This window comes from Channa argus, unplaced genomic scaffold, assembly GCF_033026475.1.
Source record: "Channa argus isolate prfri unplaced genomic scaffold, Channa argus male v1.0 Contig020, whole genome shotgun sequence".
In the NCBI taxonomy this organism is placed as follows: Eukaryota; Metazoa; Chordata; class Actinopteri; order Anabantiformes; family Channidae; genus Channa; species Channa argus.
In genome coordinates this window covers 271,470-289,589 of record NW_027125239.1, presented here as the reverse complement: position 1 = coordinate 289,589, position 18,120 = coordinate 271,470, and the positions used below count along the sequence as shown (strand labels likewise).

The 18,120-nt window shown below is 41.8% G+C and overlaps 19 pseudogenes; all 19 read right to left on the bottom strand.

The window, feature by feature from the left end:
* Positions 1–291: 291 nt before the first annotated feature.
* LOC137114693 (5S ribosomal RNA) lies at positions 292–410 on the bottom strand (annotated as a pseudogene).
* Positions 411–1,263: 853 nt separating this feature from the next.
* Positions 1,264–1,382, bottom strand: LOC137114898 (5S ribosomal RNA; annotated as a pseudogene).
* Positions 1,383–2,239: 857 nt separating this feature from the next.
* On the bottom strand, positions 2,240–2,358 carry LOC137114613 (5S ribosomal RNA; annotated as a pseudogene).
* Positions 2,359–3,211: 853 nt separating this feature from the next.
* On the bottom strand, positions 3,212–3,330 carry LOC137114897 (5S ribosomal RNA; annotated as a pseudogene).
* An 853-nt stretch (positions 3,331–4,183) lies between these two features.
* LOC137114896 (5S ribosomal RNA) lies at positions 4,184–4,302 on the bottom strand (annotated as a pseudogene).
* Positions 4,303–5,159: 857 nt separating this feature from the next.
* On the bottom strand, positions 5,160–5,278 carry LOC137114895 (5S ribosomal RNA; annotated as a pseudogene).
* An 856-nt stretch (positions 5,279–6,134) lies between these two features.
* LOC137114894 (5S ribosomal RNA) lies at positions 6,135–6,253 on the bottom strand (annotated as a pseudogene).
* Positions 6,254–7,110: 857 nt separating this feature from the next.
* LOC137114692 (5S ribosomal RNA) lies at positions 7,111–7,229 on the bottom strand (annotated as a pseudogene).
* Positions 7,230–8,082: 853 nt separating this feature from the next.
* Positions 8,083–8,201, bottom strand: LOC137114892 (5S ribosomal RNA; annotated as a pseudogene).
* An 857-nt stretch (positions 8,202–9,058) lies between these two features.
* Positions 9,059–9,177, bottom strand: LOC137114691 (5S ribosomal RNA; annotated as a pseudogene).
* An 853-nt stretch (positions 9,178–10,030) lies between these two features.
* Positions 10,031–10,149, bottom strand: LOC137114891 (5S ribosomal RNA; annotated as a pseudogene).
* An 857-nt stretch (positions 10,150–11,006) lies between these two features.
* LOC137114612 (5S ribosomal RNA) lies at positions 11,007–11,125 on the bottom strand (annotated as a pseudogene).
* An 853-nt stretch (positions 11,126–11,978) lies between these two features.
* LOC137114890 (5S ribosomal RNA) lies at positions 11,979–12,097 on the bottom strand (annotated as a pseudogene).
* An 853-nt stretch (positions 12,098–12,950) lies between these two features.
* Positions 12,951–13,069, bottom strand: LOC137114889 (5S ribosomal RNA; annotated as a pseudogene).
* Positions 13,070–13,926: 857 nt separating this feature from the next.
* On the bottom strand, positions 13,927–14,045 carry LOC137114888 (5S ribosomal RNA; annotated as a pseudogene).
* Positions 14,046–14,901: 856 nt separating this feature from the next.
* LOC137114884 (5S ribosomal RNA) lies at positions 14,902–15,020 on the bottom strand (annotated as a pseudogene).
* Positions 15,021–15,877: 857 nt separating this feature from the next.
* On the bottom strand, positions 15,878–15,996 carry LOC137114690 (5S ribosomal RNA; annotated as a pseudogene).
* An 853-nt stretch (positions 15,997–16,849) lies between these two features.
* Positions 16,850–16,968, bottom strand: LOC137114883 (5S ribosomal RNA; annotated as a pseudogene).
* Positions 16,969–17,825: 857 nt separating this feature from the next.
* Positions 17,826–17,944, bottom strand: LOC137114611 (5S ribosomal RNA; annotated as a pseudogene).
* Between the last annotated feature and the right edge of the window lie 176 nt (positions 17,945–18,120).

The following is an 18,120-nucleotide window of genomic DNA, read 5'->3' as shown; positions in this document are numbered from 1 at the left end:
TGGGAACCGTACTTTTAAAACTCCAGGAAGTGTAGGATGGACCAATCAGCTTCCTGTACTGCCCCCCAATCCAGCCAATCAGGCAGGGCACCTATAAGAAAAAGAAAATAAAAACAACACATATGGCCAGGACCGTAACATGGTCTACTAGTAATGAAGCACGATGGTTGGCAAACCAATAAAGTAGCAAAACAGCAATGAAAGAACAAAATTTGATGAAAATATAGAACAATTTCTATGAATAAATAGGCAGTAACACCAGCTTGTGCTGCCCGTAAACCCAAGCAAAAAAGCTTAAAGCACCTGGTATTCCCAGGCGGTCTTCCTACCAAGTACTAACCAGGCCCGGCTCTATTTGGCTGCTGAGATCGGACGAGATCGGGCGCTTAGAGAGCGGTTTGGCCGTAAGCTGCATTTGACATCATCAACAGCTCTTAAAAACGCTAGAGAAGCAGAATGCATGACACTTACTAAGAAGAAGATAAATGTGGCAAAGTACAAAGTACTATAACTGTACTGGTCTGTTACGCCCCTGTCTAGGGGGTCAGGGTGCAACATACAAAGATAAATTAGCATGTTCCCTCTCCGATCCCCAAACCAAAATCCAGGATCGAGATGTTCCAACAGAATGATATTTATTTTAAACGAAAGAAAGTGACAAACAAAAAATGACACAACTCAGGGCGAACCAAGGCCAACATAATAAACAAAATAAGCCATTTCCCACAGAAAGTGCTAGCTAGCCTGATAGAAATAAACAAACCAAAAGACAGTCGCTAACCCTAACTCCCTAATGTGAAAACGGTCCAAAGAAAATGGCAGTTCACCCCTACAGATTTAATACTATTTACAAAATATACAATTTATAACAAAACCACGTCACAAAACCTAACAATTCAAAAATGCTAAATAAGGTTTGGAAACCAAGAACAGCAAACAGGTGCTGATGCCAGAAAGAGCCTCGCTTGCTGTTGGGAACCGTACTTTTAAAACTCCAGGAAGTGTAGGATGGACCAATCAGCTTCCTGTACTGCCCCCCAATCCGGCCAATCAGGCAGGGCACCTATAAGAACAAGAAAATAAAAACAACACATATGGCCAGGACCGTAACATGGTCTACTAGTAATGAAGCACGATGGTTGGCAAACCAATAAAGTAGCAAAACAGCAATGAAAGAACAAAATTTGATGAAAATATAGAACAATTTCTATGAATAAATAGGCAGTAACACCAGCTTGTGCTGCCCGTAAACCCAAGCAAAAAAGCTTACAGCACCTGGTATTCCCAGGCGGTCTTCCTACCAAGTACTAACCAGGCCCGGCTCTATTTGGCTGCCGAGATCGGACGAGATCGGGCGCTTAGAGAGCGGTGTGGCCGTAAGCTGCATTTGACATCATCAACAGCTCTTAAAAACGCTGGAGAAGCAGAATGCATGACACTTGCTAAGAAGAAGATAAATGTGGCAAAGTACAAAGTACTATAACTGTACTGGTCTGTTACGCCCCTGTCTAGGGGGTCAGGGTGCAACATACAAAGATAAATTAGGATGTTCCCTCTCCGGTCTCCAAACCATAATCCAGGATCGAGATGTTCCAACAGAATGATATTTATTTTAAACGAAAGAAAGTGTCAAACAAAACATGACACTACAACTCAGGGCGAACCAAGGCAAACATAATAAACAAAATAAGCCATTTCCCACAGAAAGTGCTAGCTAGCCTGATAGAAATAAACAAACCAAAAGACAGTCGCTAACCATAACTCCCTAATGTGAAAACAGTCCAAAGAAAATGGCAGTTCACCCCTACAGATTTAATACTATTTACAAAATATACAATTTATAAACAAAACCACGGCACAAAACCTAACAATTCAAAAATGCTAAATAAGGTTTGGAAACCAAGAACAGCAAACAGGTGCTGATGCCAGAAAGAGCCTCGCTAGCTGTTGGGAACCGTACTTTTAAAACTCCAGGAAATGTAGGATGGACCAATCAGCTTCCTGTACTGCCCCCCAATCCAGCCAATCAGGCAGGGCACCTATAAGAAAAAGAAAATAAAAACAACACATATGGCCAGGACCGTAACATGGTCTACTAGTAATGAAGCACGATGGTTGGCAAACCAATAAAGTAGCAAAACAGCAATGAAAGAACAAAATTTGATGAAAATATAGAACAATTTCTATGAATAAATAGGCAGTAACACCAGCTTGTGCTGCCCGTAAACCCAAGCAAAAAAGCTTACAGCACCTGGTATTCCCAGGCGGTCTTCCTACCAAGTACTAACCAGGCCCGGCTCTATTTGGCTGCTGAGATCGGACGAGATCGGGCGCTTAGAGAGCGGTTTGGCCGTAAGCTGCATTTGACATCATCAACAGCTCTTAAAAACGCTAGAGAAGCAGAATGCATGACACTTACTAAGAAGAAGATAAATGTGGCAAAGTACAAAGTACTATAACTGTACTGGTCTGTTACGCCCCTGTCTAGGGGGTCAGGGTGCAACATACAAAGATAAATTAGCATGTTCCCTCTCCGATCCCCAAACCAAAATCCAGGATCGAGATGTTCCAACAGAATGATATTTATTTTAAACGAAAGAAAGTGACAAACAAAAAATGACACAACTCATGGCGAACCAAGGCCAACATAATAAACAAAATAAGCCATTTCCCACAGAAAGTGCTAGCTAGCCTGATAGAAATAAACAAACCAAAAGACAGTCGCTAACCCTAACTCCCTAATGTGAAAACGGTCCAAAGAAAATGGCAGTTCACCCCTACAGATTTAATACTATTTACAAAATATACAATTTATAACAAAACCACGTCACAAAACCTAACAATTCAAAAATGCTAAATAAGGTTTGGAAACCAAGAACAGCAAACAGGTGCTGATGCCAGAAAGAGCCTCGCTTGCTGTTGGGAACCGTACTTTTAAAACTCCAGGAAGTGTAGGATGGACCAATCAGCTTCCTGTACTGCCCCCCAATCCGGCCAATCAGGCAGGGCACCTATAAGAACAAGAAAATAAAAACAACACATATGGCCAGGACCGTAACATGGTCTACTAGTAATGAAGCACGATGGTTGGCAAACCAATAAAGTAGCAAAACAGCAATGAAAGAACAAAATTTGATGAAAATATAGAACAATTTCTATGAATAAATAGGCAGTAACACCAGCTTGTGCTGCCCGTAAACCCAAGCAAAAAAGCTTACAGCACCTGGTATTCCCAGGCGGTCTTCCTACCAAGTACTAACCAGGCCCGGCTCTATTTGGCTGCCGAGATCGGACGAGATCGGGCGCTTAGAGAGCGGTGTGGCCGTAAGCTGCATTTGACATCATCAACAGCTCTTAAAAACGCTGGAGAAGCAGAATGCATGACACTTGCTAAGAAGAAGATAAATGTGGCAAAGTACAAAGTACTATAACTGTACTGGTCTGTTACGCCCCTGTCTAGGGGGTCAGGGTGCAACATACAAACATAAATTAGCATGTTCCCTCTCCGATCCCCAAACCAAAATCCAGGATCGAGATGTTCCAACAGAATGATATTTATTTTAAACGAAAGAAAGTGACAAACAAAAAATGACACAACTCAGGGCGAACCAAGGCCAACATAATAAACAAAATAAGCCATTTCCCACAGAAAGTGCTAGCTAGCCTGATAGAAATAAACAAACCAAAAGACAGTCGCTAACCCTAACTCCCTAATGTGAAAACGGTCCAAAGAAAATGGCAGTTCACCCCTACAGATTTAATACTATTTACAAAATATACAATTTATAACAAAACCACGTCACAAAACCTAACAATTCAAAAATGCTAAATAAGGTTTGGAAACCAAGAACAGCAAACAGGTGCTGATGCCAGAAAGAGCCTCGCTTGCTGTTGGGAACCGTACTTTTAAAACTCCAGGAAGTGTAGGATGGACCAATCAGCTTCCTGTACTGCCCCCCAATCCGGCCAATCAGGCAGGGCACCTATAAGAACAAGAAAATAAAAACAACACATATGGCCAGGACCGTAACATGGTCTACTAGTAATGAAGCACGATGGTTGGCAAACCAATAAAGTAGCAAAACAGCAATGAAAGAACAAAATTTGATGAAAATATAGAACAATTTCTATGAATAAATAGGCAGTAACACCAGCTTGTGCTGCCCGTAAACCCAAGCAAAAAAGCTTACAGCACCTGGTATTCCCAGGCGGTCTTCCTACCAAGTACTAACCAGGCCCGGCTCTATTTGGCTGCCGAGATCGGACGAGATCGGGCGCTTAGAGAGCGGTGTGGCCGTAAGCTGCATTTGACATCATCAACAGCTCTTAAAAACGCTGGAGAAGCAGAATGCATGACACTTGCTAAGAAGAAGATAAATGTGGCAAAGTACAAAGTACTATAACTGTACTGGTCTGTTACGCCCCTGTCTAGGGGGTCAGGGTGCAACATACAAAGATAAATTAGGATGTTCCCTCTCCGGTCTCCAAACCATAATCCAGGATCGAGATGTTCCAACAGAATGATATTTATTTTAAACGAAAGAAAGTGTCAAACAAAACATGACACTACAACTCAGGGCGAACCAAGGCCAACATAATAAACAAAATAAGCCATTTCCCACAGAAAGTGCTAGCTAGCCTGATAGAAATAAACAAACCAAAAGACAGTCGCTAACCATAACTCCCTAATGTGAAAACAGTCCAAAGAAAATGGCAGTTCACCCCTACAGATTTAATACTATTTACAAAATATACAATTTATAAACAAAACCACGGCACAAAACCTAACAATTCAAAAATGCTAAATACGGTTTGGAAACCAAGAACAGCAAACAGGTGCTGATGCCAGAAAGAGCCTCGCTAGCTGTTGGGAACCGTACTTTTAAAACTCCAGGAAGTGTAGGATGGACCAATCAGCTTCCTGTACTGCCCCCCAATCCGGCCAATCAGGCAGGGCACCTATAAGAAAAAGAAAATAAAAACAACACATATGGCCAGGACCGTAACATGGTCTACTAGTAATGAAGCACGATGGTTGGCAAACCAATAAAGTAGCAAAACAGCAATGAAAGAACAAAATTTGATGAAAATATAGAACAATTTCTATGAATAAATAGGCAGTAACACCAGCTTGTGCTGCCCGTAAACCCAAGCAAAAAAGCTTACAGCACCTGGTATTCCCAGGCGGTCTTCCTACCAAGTACTAACCAGGCCCGGCTCTATTTGGCTGCCGAGATCGGACGAGATCGGGCGCTTAGAGAGCGGTGTGGCCGTAAGCTGCATTTGACATCATCAACAGCTCTTAAAAACGCTGGAGAAGCAGAATGCATGACACTTGCTAAGAAGAAGATAAATGTGGCAAAGTACAAAGTACTATAACTGTACTGGTCTGTTACGCCCCTGTCTAGGGGGTCAGGGTGCAACATACAAAGATAAATTAGGATGTTCCCTCTCCGGTCTCCAAACCATAATCCAGGATCGAGATGTTCCAACAGAATGATATTTATTTTAAACGAAAGAAAGTGTCAAACAAAACATGACACTACAACTCAGGGCGAACCAAGGCCAACATAATAAACAAAATAAGCCATTTCCCACAGAAAGTGCTAGCTAGCCTGATAGAAATAAACAAACCAAAAGACAGTCGCTAACCCTAACTCCCTAATGTGAAAACGGTCCAAAGAAAATGGCAGTTCACCCCTACAGATTTAATACTATTTACAAAATATACAATTTATAACAAAACCACGTCACAAAACCTAACAATTCAAAAATGCTAAATAAGGTTTGGAAACCAAGAACAGCAAACAGGTGCTGATGCCAGAAAGAGCCTCGCTTGCTGTTGGGAACCGTACTTTTAAAACTCCAGGAAGTGTAGGATGGACCAATCAGCTTCCTGTACTGCCCCCCAATCCGGCCAATCAGGCAGGGCACCTATAAGAACAAGAAAATAAAAACAACACATATGGCCAGGACCGTAACATGGTCTACTAGTAATGAAGCACGATGGTTGGCAAACCAATAAAGTAGCAAAACAGCAATGAAAGAACAAAATTTGATGAAAATATAGAACAATTTCTATGAATATATAGGCAGTAACACCAGCTTGTGCTGCCCGTAAACCCAAGCAAAAAAGCTTACAGCACCTGGTATTCCCAGGCGGTCTTCCTACCAAGTACTAACCAGGCCCGGCTCTATTTGGCTGCCGAGATCGGACGAGATCGGGCGCTTAGAGAGCGGTGTGGCCGTAAGCTGCATTTGACATCATCAACAGCTCTTAAAAACGCTGGAGAAGCAGAATGCATGACACTTGCTAAGAAGAAGATAAATGTGGCAAAGTACAAAGTACTATAACTGTACTGGTCTGTTACGCCCCTGTCTAGGGGGTCAGGGTGCAACATACAAAGATAAATTAGGATGTTCCCTCTCCGGTCTCCAAACCATAATCCAGGATCGAGATGTTCCAACAGAATGATATTTATTTTAAACGAAAGAAAGTGTCAAACAAAACATGACACTACAACTCAGGGCGAACCAAGGCAAACATAATAAACAAAATAAGCCATTTCCCACAGAAAGTGCTAGCTAGCCTGATAGAAATAAACAAACCAAAAGACAGTCGCTAACCATAACTCCCTAATGTGAAAACAGTCCAAAGAAAATGGCAGTTCACCCCTACAGATTTAATACTATTTACAAAATATACAATTTATAAACAAAACCACGGCACAAAACCTAACAATTCAAAAATGCTAAATAAGGTTTGGAAACCAAGAACAGCAAACAGGTGCTGATGCCAGAAAGAGCCTCGCTAGCTGTTGGGAACCGTACTTTTAAAACTCCAGGAAGTGTAGGATGGACCAATCAGCTTCCTGTACTGCCCCCCAATCCAGCCAATCAGGCAGGGCACCTATAAGAAAAAGAAAATAAAAACAACACATATGGCCAGGACCGTAACATGGTCTACTAGTAATGAAGCACGATGGTTGGCAAACCAATAAAGTAGCAAAACAGCAATGAAAGAACAAAATTTGATGAAAATATAGAACAATTTCTATGAATAAATAGGCAGTAACACCAGCTTGTGCTGCCCGTAAACCCAAGCAAAAAAGCTTAAAGCACCTGGTATTCCCAGGCGGTCTTCCTACCAAGTACTAACCAGGCCCGGCTCTATTTGGCTGCTGAGATCGGACGAGATCGGGCGCTTAGAGAGCGGTTTGGCCGTAAGCTGCATTTGACATCATCAACAGCTCTTAAAAACGCTAGAGAAGCAGAATGCATGACACTTACTAAGAAGAAGATAAATGTGGCAAAGTACAAAGTACTATAACTGTACTGGTCTGTTACGCCCCTGTCTAGGGGGTCAGGGTGCAACATACAAAGATAAATTAGCATGTTCCCTCTCCGATCCCCAAACCAAAATCCAGGATCGAGATGTTCCAACAGAATGATATTTATTTTAAACGAAAGAAAGTGACAAACAAAAAATGACACAACTCAGGGCGAACCAAGGCCAACATAATAAACAAAATAAGCCATTTCCCACAGAAAGTGCTAGCTAGCCTGATAGAAATAAACAAACCAAAAGACAGTCGCTAACCCTAACTCCCTAATGTGAAAACGGTCCAAAGAAAATGGCAGTTCACCCCTACAGATTTAATACTATTTACAAAATATACAATTTATAACAAAACCACGTCACAAAACCTAACAATTCAAAAATGCTAAATAAGGTTTGGAAACCAAGAACAGCAAACAGGTGCTGATGCCAGAAAGAGCCTCGCTTGCTGTTGGGAACCGTACTTTTAAAACTCCAGGAAGTGTAGGATGGACCAATCAGCTTCCTGTACTGCCCCCCAATCCGGCCAATCAGGCAGGGCACCTATAAGAACAAGAAAATAAAAACAACACATATGGCCAGGACCGTAACATGGTCTACTAGTAATGAAGCACGATGGTTGGCAAACCAATAAAGTAGCAAAACAGCAATGAAAGAACAAAATTTGATGAAAATATAGAACAATTTCTATGAATAAATAGGCAGTAACACCAGCTTGTGCTGCCCGTAAACCCAAGCAAAAAAGCTTACAGCACCTGGTATTCCCAGGCGGTCTTCCTACCAAGTACTAACCAGGCCCGGCTCTATTTGGCTGCCGAGATCGGACGAGATCGGGCGCTTAGAGAGCGGTGTGGCCGTAAGCTGCATTTGACATCATCAACAGCTCTTAAAAACGCTGGAGAAGCAGAATGCATGACACTTGCTAAGAAGAAGATAAATGTGGCAAAGTACAAAGTACTATAACTGTACTGGTCTGTTACGCCCCTGTCTAGGGGGTCAGGGTGCAACATACAAAGATAAATTAGGATGTTCCCTCTCCGGTCTCCAAACCATAATCCAGGATCGAGATGTTCCAACAGAATGATATTTATTTTAAACGAAAGAAAGTGTCAAACAAAACATGACACTACAACTCAGGGCGAACCAAGGCAAACATAATAAACAAAATAAGCCATTTCCCACAGAAAGTGCTAGCTAGCCTGATAGAAATAAACAAACCAAAAGACAGTCGCTAACCATAACTCCCTAATGTGAAAACAGTCCAAAGAAAATGGCAGTTCACCCCTACAGATTTAATACTATTTACAAAATATACAATTTATAAACAAAACCACGGCACAAAACCTAACAATTCAAAAATGCTAAATAAGGTTTGGAAACCAAGAACAGCAAACAGGTGCTGATGCCAGAAAGAGCCTCGCTAGCTGTTGGGAACCGTACTTTTAAAACTCCAGGAAGTGTAGGATGGACCAATCAGCTTCCTGTACTGCCCCCCAATCCAGCCAATCAGGCAGGGCACCTATAAGAAAAAGAAAATAAAAACAACACATATGGCCAGGACCGTAACATGGTCTACTAGTAATGAAGCACGATGGTTGGCAAACCAATAAAGTAGCAAAACAGCAATGAAAGAACAAAATTTGATGAAAATATAGAACAATTTCTATGAATAAATAGGCAGTAACACCAGCTTGTGCTGCCCGTAAACCCAAGCAAAAAAGCTTAAAGCACCTGGTATTCCCAGGCGGTCTTCCTACCAAGTACTAACCAGGCCCGGCTCTATTTGGCTGCTGAGATCGGACGAGATCGGGCGCTTAGAGAGCGGTTTGGCCGTAAGCTGCATTTGACATCATCAACAGCTCTTAAAAACGCTAGAGAAGCAGAATGCATGACACTTACTAAGAAGAAGATAAATGTGGCAAAGTACAAAGTACTATAACTGTACTGGTCTGTTACGCCCCTGTCTAGGGGGTCAGGGTGCAACATACAAAGATAAATTAGCATGTTCCCTCTCCGATCCCCAAACCAAAATCCAGGATCGAGATGTTCCAACAGAATGATATTTATTTTAAACGAAAGAAAGTGACAAACAAAAAATGACACAACTCAGGGCGAACCAAGGCCAACATAATAAACAAAATAAGCCATTTCCCACAGAAAGTGCTAGCTAGCCTGATAGAAATAAACAAACCAAAAGACAGTCGCTAACCCTAACTCCCTAATGTGAAAACGGTCCAAAGAAAATGGCAGTTCACCCCTACAGATTTAATACTATTTACAAAATATACAATTTATAACAAAACCACGTCACAAAACCTAACAATTCAAAAATGCTAAATAAGGTTTGGAAACCAAGAACAGCAAACAGGTGCTGATGCCAGAAAGAGCCTCGCTTGCTGTTGGGAACCGTACTTTTAAAACTCCAGGAAGTGTAGGATGGACCAATCAGCTTCCTGTACTGCCCCCCAATCCGGCCAATCAGGCAGGGCACCTATAAGAACAAGAAAATAAAAACAACACATATGGCCAGGACCGTAACATGGTCTACTAGTAATGAAGCACGATGGTTGGCAAACCAATAAAGTAGCAAAACAGCAATGAAAGAACAAAATTTGATGAAAATATAGAACAATTTCTATGAATAAATAGGCAGTAACACCAGCTTGTGCTGCCCGTAAACCCAAGCAAAAAAGCTTACAGCACCTGGTATTCCCAGGCGGTCTTCCTACCAAGTACTAACCAGGCCCGGCTCTATTTGGCTGCCGAGATCGGACGAGATCGGGCGCTTAGAGAGCGGTGTGGCCGTAAGCTGCATTTGACATCATCAACAGCTCTTAAAAACGCTGGAGAAGCAGAATGCATGACACTTGCTAAGAAGAAGATAAATGTGGCAAAGTACAAAGTACTATAACTGTACTGGTCTGTTACGCCCCTGTCTAGGGGGTCAGGGTGCAACATACAAAGATAAATTAGGATGTTCCCTCTCCGGTCTCCAAACCATAATCCAGGATCGAGATGTTCCAACAGAATGATATTTATTTTAAACGAAAGAAAGTGTCAAACAAAACATGACACTACAACTCAGGGCGAACCAAGGCAAACATAATAAACAAAATAAGCCATTTCCCACAGAAAGTGCTAGCTAGCCTGATAGAAATAAACAAACCAAAAGACAGTCGCTAACCATAACTCCCTAATGTGAAAACAGTCCAAAGAAAATGGCAGTTCACCCCTACAGATTTAATACTATTTACAAAATATACAATTTATAAACAAAACCACGGCACAAAACCTAACAATTCAAAAATGCTAAATAAGGTTTGGAAACCAAGAACAGCAAACAGGTGCTGATGCCAGAAAGAGCCTCGCTAGCTGTTGGGAACCGTACTTTTAAAACTCCAGGAAATGTAGGATGGACCAATCAGCTTCCTGTACTGCCCCCCAATCCAGCCAATCAGGCAGGGCACCTATAAGAAAAAGAAAATAAAAACAACACATATGGCCAGGACCGTAACATGGTCTACTAGTAATGAAGCACGATGGTTGGCAAACCAATAAAGTAGCAAAACAGCAATGAAAGAACAAAATTTGATGAAAATATAGAACAATTTCTATGAATAAATAGGCAGTAACACCAGCTTGTGCTGCCCGTAAACCCAAGCAAAAAAGCTTACAGCACCTGGTATTCCCAGGCGGTCTTCCTACCAAGTACTAACCAGGCCCGGCTCTATTTGGCTGCTGAGATCGGACGAGATCGGGCGCTTAGAGAGCGGTTTGGCCGTAAGCTGCATTTGACATCATCAACAGCTCTTAAAAACGCTAGAGAAGCAGAATGCATGACACTTACTAAGAAGAAGATAAATGTGGCAAAGTACAAAGTACTATAACTGTACTGGTCTGTTACGCCCCTGTCTAGGGGGTCAGGGTGCAACATACAAAGATAAATTAGCATGTTCCCTCTCCGATCCCCAAACCAAAATCCAGGATCGAGATGTTCCAACAGAATGATATTTATTTTAAACGAAAGAAAGTGACAAACAAAAAATGACACAACTCATGGCGAACCAAGGCCAACATAATAAACAAAATAAGCCATTTCCCACAGAAAGTGCTAGCTAGCCTGATAGAAATAAACAAACCAAAAGACAGTCGCTAACCCTAACTCCCTAATGTGAAAACGGTCCAAAGAAAATGGCAGTTCACCCCTACAGATTTAATACTATTTACAAAATATACAATTTATAACAAAACCACGTCACAAAACCTAACAATTCAAAAATGCTAAATAAGGTTTGGAAACCAAGAACAGCAAACAGGTGCTGATGCCAGAAAGAGCCTCGCTTGCTGTTGGGAACCGTACTTTTAAAACTCCAGGAAGTGTAGGATGGACCAATCAGCTTCCTGTACTGCCCCCCAATCCGGCCAATCAGGCAGGGCACCTATAAGAACAAGAAAATAAAAACAACACATATGGCCAGGACCGTAACATGGTCTACTAGTAATGAAGCACGATGGTTGGCAAACCAATAAAGTAGCAAAACAGCAATGAAAGAACAAAATTTGATGAAAATATAGAACAATTTCTATGAATAAATAGGCAGTAACACCAGCTTGTGCTGCCCGTAAACCCAAGCAAAAAAGCTTACAGCACCTGGTATTCCCAGGCGGTCTTCCTACCAAGTACTAACCAGGCCCGGCTCTATTTGGCTGCCGAGATCGGACGAGATCGGGCGCTTAGAGAGCGGTGTGGCCGTAAGCTGCATTTGACATCATCAACAGCTCTTAAAAACGCTGGAGAAGCAGAATGCATGACACTTGCTAAGAAGAAGATAAATGTGGCAAAGTACAAAGTACTATAACTGTACTGGTCTGTTACGCCCCTGTCTAGGGGGTCAGGGTGCAACATACAAACATAAATTAGCATGTTCCCTCTCCGATCCCCAAACCAAAATCCAGGATCGAGATGTTCCAACAGAATGATATTTATTTTAAACGAAAGAAAGTGACAAACAAAAAATGACACAACTCAGGGCGAACCAAGGCCAACATAATAAACAAAATAAGCCATTTCCCACAGAAAGTGCTAGCTAGCCTGATAGAAATAAACAAACCAAAAGACAGTCGCTAACCCTAACTCCCTAATGTGAAAACGGTCCAAAGAAAATGGCAGTTCACCCCTACAGATTTAATACTATTTACAAAATATACAATTTATAACAAAACCACGTCACAAAACCTAACAATTCAAAAATGCTAAATAAGGTTTGGAAACCAAGAACAGCAAACAGGTGCTGATGCCAGAAAGAGCCTCGCTTGCTGTTGGGAACCGTACTTTTAAAACTCCAGGAAGTGTAGGATGGACCAATCAGCTTCCTGTACTGCCCCCCAATCCGGCCAATCAGGCAGGGCACCTATAAGAACAAGAAAATAAAAACAACACATATGGCCAGGACCGTAACATGGTCTACTAGTAATGAAGCACGATGGTTGGCAAACCAATAAAGTAGCAAAACAGCAATGAAAGAACAAAATTTGATGAAAATATAGAACAATTTCTATGAATAAATAGGCAGTAACACCAGCTTGTGCTGCCCGTAAACCCAAGCAAAAAAGCTTACAGCACCTGGTATTCCCAGGCGGTCTTCCTACCAAGTACTAACCAGGCCCGGCTCTATTTGGCTGCCGAGATCGGACGAGATCGGGCGCTTAGAGAGCGGTGTGGCCGTAAGCTGCATTTGACATCATCAACAGCTCTTAAAAACGCTGGAGAAGCAGAATGCATGACACTTGCTAAGAAGAAGATAAATGTGGCAAAGTACAAAGTACTATAACTGTACTGGTCTGTTACGCCCCTGTCTAGGGGGTCAGGGTGCAACATACAAAGATAAATTAGGATGTTCCCTCTCCGGTCTCCAAACCATAATCCAGGATCGAGATGTTCCAACAGAATGATATTTATTTTAAACGAAAGAAAGTGTCAAACAAAACATGACACTACAACTCAGGGCGAACCAAGGCCAACATAATAAACAAAATAAGCCATTTCCCACAGAAAGTGCTAGCTAGCCTGATAGAAATAAACAAACCAAAAGACAGTCGCTAACCATAACTCCCTAATGTGAAAACAGTCCAAAGAAAATGGCAGTTCACCCCTACAGATTTAATACTATTTACAAAATATACAATTTATAAACAAAACCACGGCACAAAACCTAACAATTCAAAAATGCTAAATACGGTTTGGAAACCAAGAACAGCAAACAGGTGCTGATGCCAGAAAGAGCCTCGCTAGCTGTTGGGAACCGTACTTTTAAAACTCCAGGAAGTGTAGGATGGACCAATCAGCTTCCTGTACTGCCCCCCAATCCGGCCAATCAGGCAGGGCACCTATAAGAAAAAGAAAATAAAAACAACACATATGGCCAGGACCGTAACATGGTCTACTAGTAATGAAGCACGATGGTTGGCAAACCAATAAAGTAGCAAAACAGCAATGAAAGAACAAAATTTGATGAAAATATAGAACAATTTCTATGAATAAATAGGCAGTAACACCAGCTTGTGCTGCCCGTAAACCCAAGCAAAAAAGCTTACAGCACCTGGTATTCCCAGGCGGTCTTCCTACCAAGTACTAACCAGGCCCGGCTCTATTTGGCTGCCGAGATCGGACGAGATCGGGCGCTTAGAGAGCGGTGTGGCCGTAAGCTGCATTTGACATCATCAACAGCTCTTAAAAACGCTGGAGAAGCAGAATGCATGACACTTGCTAAGAAGAAGATAAATGTGGCAAAGTACAAAGTACTATAACTGTACTGGTCTGTTACGCCCCTGTCTAGGGGGTCAGGGTGCAACATACAAAGATAAATTAGGATGTTCCCTCTCCGGTCTCCAAACCATAATCCAGGATCGAGATGTTCCAACAGAATGATATTTATTTTAAACGAAAGAAAGTGTCAAACAAAACATGACACTACAACTCAGGGCGAACCAAGGCCAACATAATAAACAAAATAAGCCATTTCCCACAGAAAGTGCTAGCTAGCCTGATAGAAATAAACAAACCAAAAGACAGTCGCTAACCCTAACTCCCTAATGTGAAAACGGTCCAAAGAAAATGGCAGTTCACCCCTACAGATTTAATACTATTTACAAAATATACAATTTATAACAAAACCACGTCACAAAACCTAACAATTCAAAAATGCTAAATAAGGTTTGGAAACCAAGAACAGCAAACAGGTGCTGATGCCAGAAAGAGCCTCGCTTGCTGTTGGGAACCGTACTTTTAAAACTCCAGGAAGTGTAGGATGGACCAATCAGCTTCCTGTACTGCCCCCCAATCCGGCCAATCAGGCAGGGCACCTATAAGAACAAGAAAATAAAAACAACACATATGGCCAGGACCGTAACATGGTCTACTAGTAATGAAGCACGATGGTTGGCAAACCAATAAAGTAGCAAAACAGCAATGAAAGAACAAAATTTGATGAAAATATAGAACAATTTCTATGAATATATAGGCAGTAACACCAGCTTGTGCTGCCCGTAAACCCAAGCAAAAAAGCTTACAGCACCTGGTATTCCCAGGCGGTCTTCCTACCAAGTACTAACCAGGCCCGGCTCTATTTGGCTGCCGAGATCGGACGAGATCGGGCGCTTAGAGAGCGGTGTGGCCGTAAGCTGCATTTGACATCATCAACAGCTCTTAAAAACGCTGGAGAAGCAGAATGCATGACACTTGCTAAGAAGAAGATAAATGTGGCAAAGTACAAAGTACTATAACTGTACTGGTCTGTTACGCCCCTGTCTAGGGGGTCAGGGTGCAACATACAAAGATAAATTAGGATGTTCCCTCTCCGGTCTCCAAACCATAATCCAGGATCGAGATGTTCCAACAGAATGATATTTATTTTAAACGAAAGAAAGTGTCAAACAAAACATGACACTACAACTCAGGGCGAACCAAGGCAAACATAACAAACAAAATAAGCCATTTCCCACAGAAAGTGCTAGCTAGCCTGATAGAAATAAACAAACCAAAAGACAGTCGCTAACCATAACTCCCTAATGTGAAAACAGTCCAAAGAAAATGGCAGTTCACCCCTACAGATTTAATACTATTTACAAAATATACAATTTATAAACAAAACCACGGCACAAAACCTAACAATTCAAAAATGCTAAATAAGGTTTGGAAACCAAGAACAGCAAACAGGTGCTGATGCCAGAAAGAGCCTCGCTAGCTGTTGGGAACCGTACTTTTAAAACTCCAGGAAGTGTAGGATGGACCAATCAGCTTCCTGTACTGCCCCCCAATCCAGCCAATCAGGCAGGGCACCTATAAGAAAAAGAAAATAAAAACAACACATATGGCCAGGACCGTAACATGGTCTACTAGTAATGAAGCACGATGGTTGGCAAACCAATAAAGTAGCAAAACAGCAATGAAAGAACAAAATTTGATGAAAATATAGAACAATTTCTATGAATAAATAGGCAGTAACACCAGCTTGTGCTGCCCGTAAACCCAAGCAAAAAAGCTTAAAGCACCTGGTATTCCCAGGCGGTCTTCCTACCAAGTACTAACCAGGCCCGGCTCTATTTGGCTGCTGAGATCGGACGAGATCGGGCGCTTAGAGAGCGGTTTGGCCGTAAGCTGCATTTGACATCATCAACAGCTCTTAAAAACGCTAGAGAAGCAGAATGCATGACACTTACTAAGAAGAAGATAAATGTGGCAAAGTACAAAGTACTATAACTGTACTGGTCTGTTACGCCCCTGTCTAGGGGGTCAGGGTGCAACATACAAAGATAAATTAGCATGTTCCCTCTCCGATCCCCAAACCAAAATCCAGGATCGAGATGTTCCAACAGAATGATATTTATTTTAAACGAAAGAAAGTGACAAACAAAAAATGACACAACTCAGGGCGAACCAAGGCCAACATAATAAACAAAATAAGCCATTTCCCACAGAAAGTGCTAGCTAGCCTGATAGAAATAAACAAACCAAAAGACAGTCGCTAACCCTAACTCCCTAATGTGAAAACGGTCCAAAGAAAATGGCAGTTCACCCCTACAGATTTAATACTATTTACAAAATATACAATTTATAACAAAACCACGTCACAAAACCTAACAATTCAAAAATGCTAAATAAGGTTTGGAAACCAAGAACAGCAAACAGGTGCTGATGCCAGAAAGAGCCTCGCTTGCTGTTGGGAACCGTACTTTTAAAACTCCAGGAAGTGTAGGATGGACCAATCAGCTTCCTGTACTGCCCCCCAATCCGGCCAATCAGGCAGGGCACCTATAAGAACAAGAAAATAAAAACAACACATATGGCCAGGACCGTAACATGGTCTACTAGTAATGAAGCACGATGGTTGGCAAACCAATAAAGTAGCAAAACAGCAATGAAAGAACAAAATTTGATGAAAATATAGAACAATTTCTATGAATAAATAGGCAGTAACACCAGCTTGTGCTGCCCGTAAACCCAAGCAAAAAAGCTTACAGCACCTGGTATTCCCAGGCGGTCTTCCTACCAAGTACTAACCAGGCCCGGCTCTATTTGGCTGCCGAGATCGGACGAGATCGGGCGCTTAGAGAGCGGTGTGGCCGTAAGCTGCATTTGACATCATCAACAGCTCTTAAAAACGCTGGAGAAGCAGAATGCATGACACTTGCTAAGAAGAAGATAAATGTGGCAAAGTACAAAGTACTATAACTGTACTGGTCTGTTACGCCCCTGTCTAGGGGGTCAGGGTGCAACATACAAAGATAAATTAGGATGTTCCCTCTCCGGTCTCCAAACCATAATCCAGGATCGAGATGTTCCAACAGAATGATATTTATTTTAAACGAAAGAAAGTGTCAAACAAAACATGACACTACAACTCAGGGCGAACCAAGGCAAACATAATAAACAAAATAAGCCATTTCCCACAGAAAGTGCTAGCTAGCCTGATAGAAATAAACAAACCAAAAGACAGTCGCTAACCATAACTCCCTAATGTGAAAACAGTCCAAAGAAAATGGCAGTTCACCCCTACAGATTTAATACTATTTACAAAATATACAATTTATAAACAAAACCACGGCACAAAACCTAACAATTCAAAAATGCTAAATAAGGTTTGGAAACCAAGAACAGCAAACAGGTGCTGATGCCAGAAAGAGCCTCGCTAGCTGTTGGGAACCGTACTTTTAAAACTCCAGGAAGTGTAGGATGGACCAATCAGCTTCCTGTACTGCCCCCCAATCCAGCCAATCAGGCAGGGCACCTATAAGAAAAAGAAAATAAAAACAACACATATGGCCAGGACCGTAACATGGTCTACTAGTAATGAAGCACGATGGTTGGCAAACCAATAAAGTAGCAAAACAGCAATGAAAGAACAAAATTTGATGAAAATATAGAACAATTTCTATGAATAAATAGGCAGTAACACCAGCTTGTGCTGCCCGTAAACCCAAGCAAAAAAGCTTACAGCACCTGGTATTCCCAGGCGGTCTTCCTACCAAGTACTAACCAGGCCCGGCTCTATTTGGCTGCTGAGATCGGACGAGATCGGGCGCTTAGAGAGCGGTTTGGCCGTAAGCTGCATTTGACATCATCAACAGCTCTTAAAAACGCTAGAGAAGCAGAATGCATGACACTTACTAAGAAGAAGATAAATGTGGCAAAGTACAAAGTACTATAACTGTACTGGTCTGTTACGCCCCTGTCTAGGGGGTCAGGGTGCAACATACAAAGATAAATTAGCATGTTCCCTCTC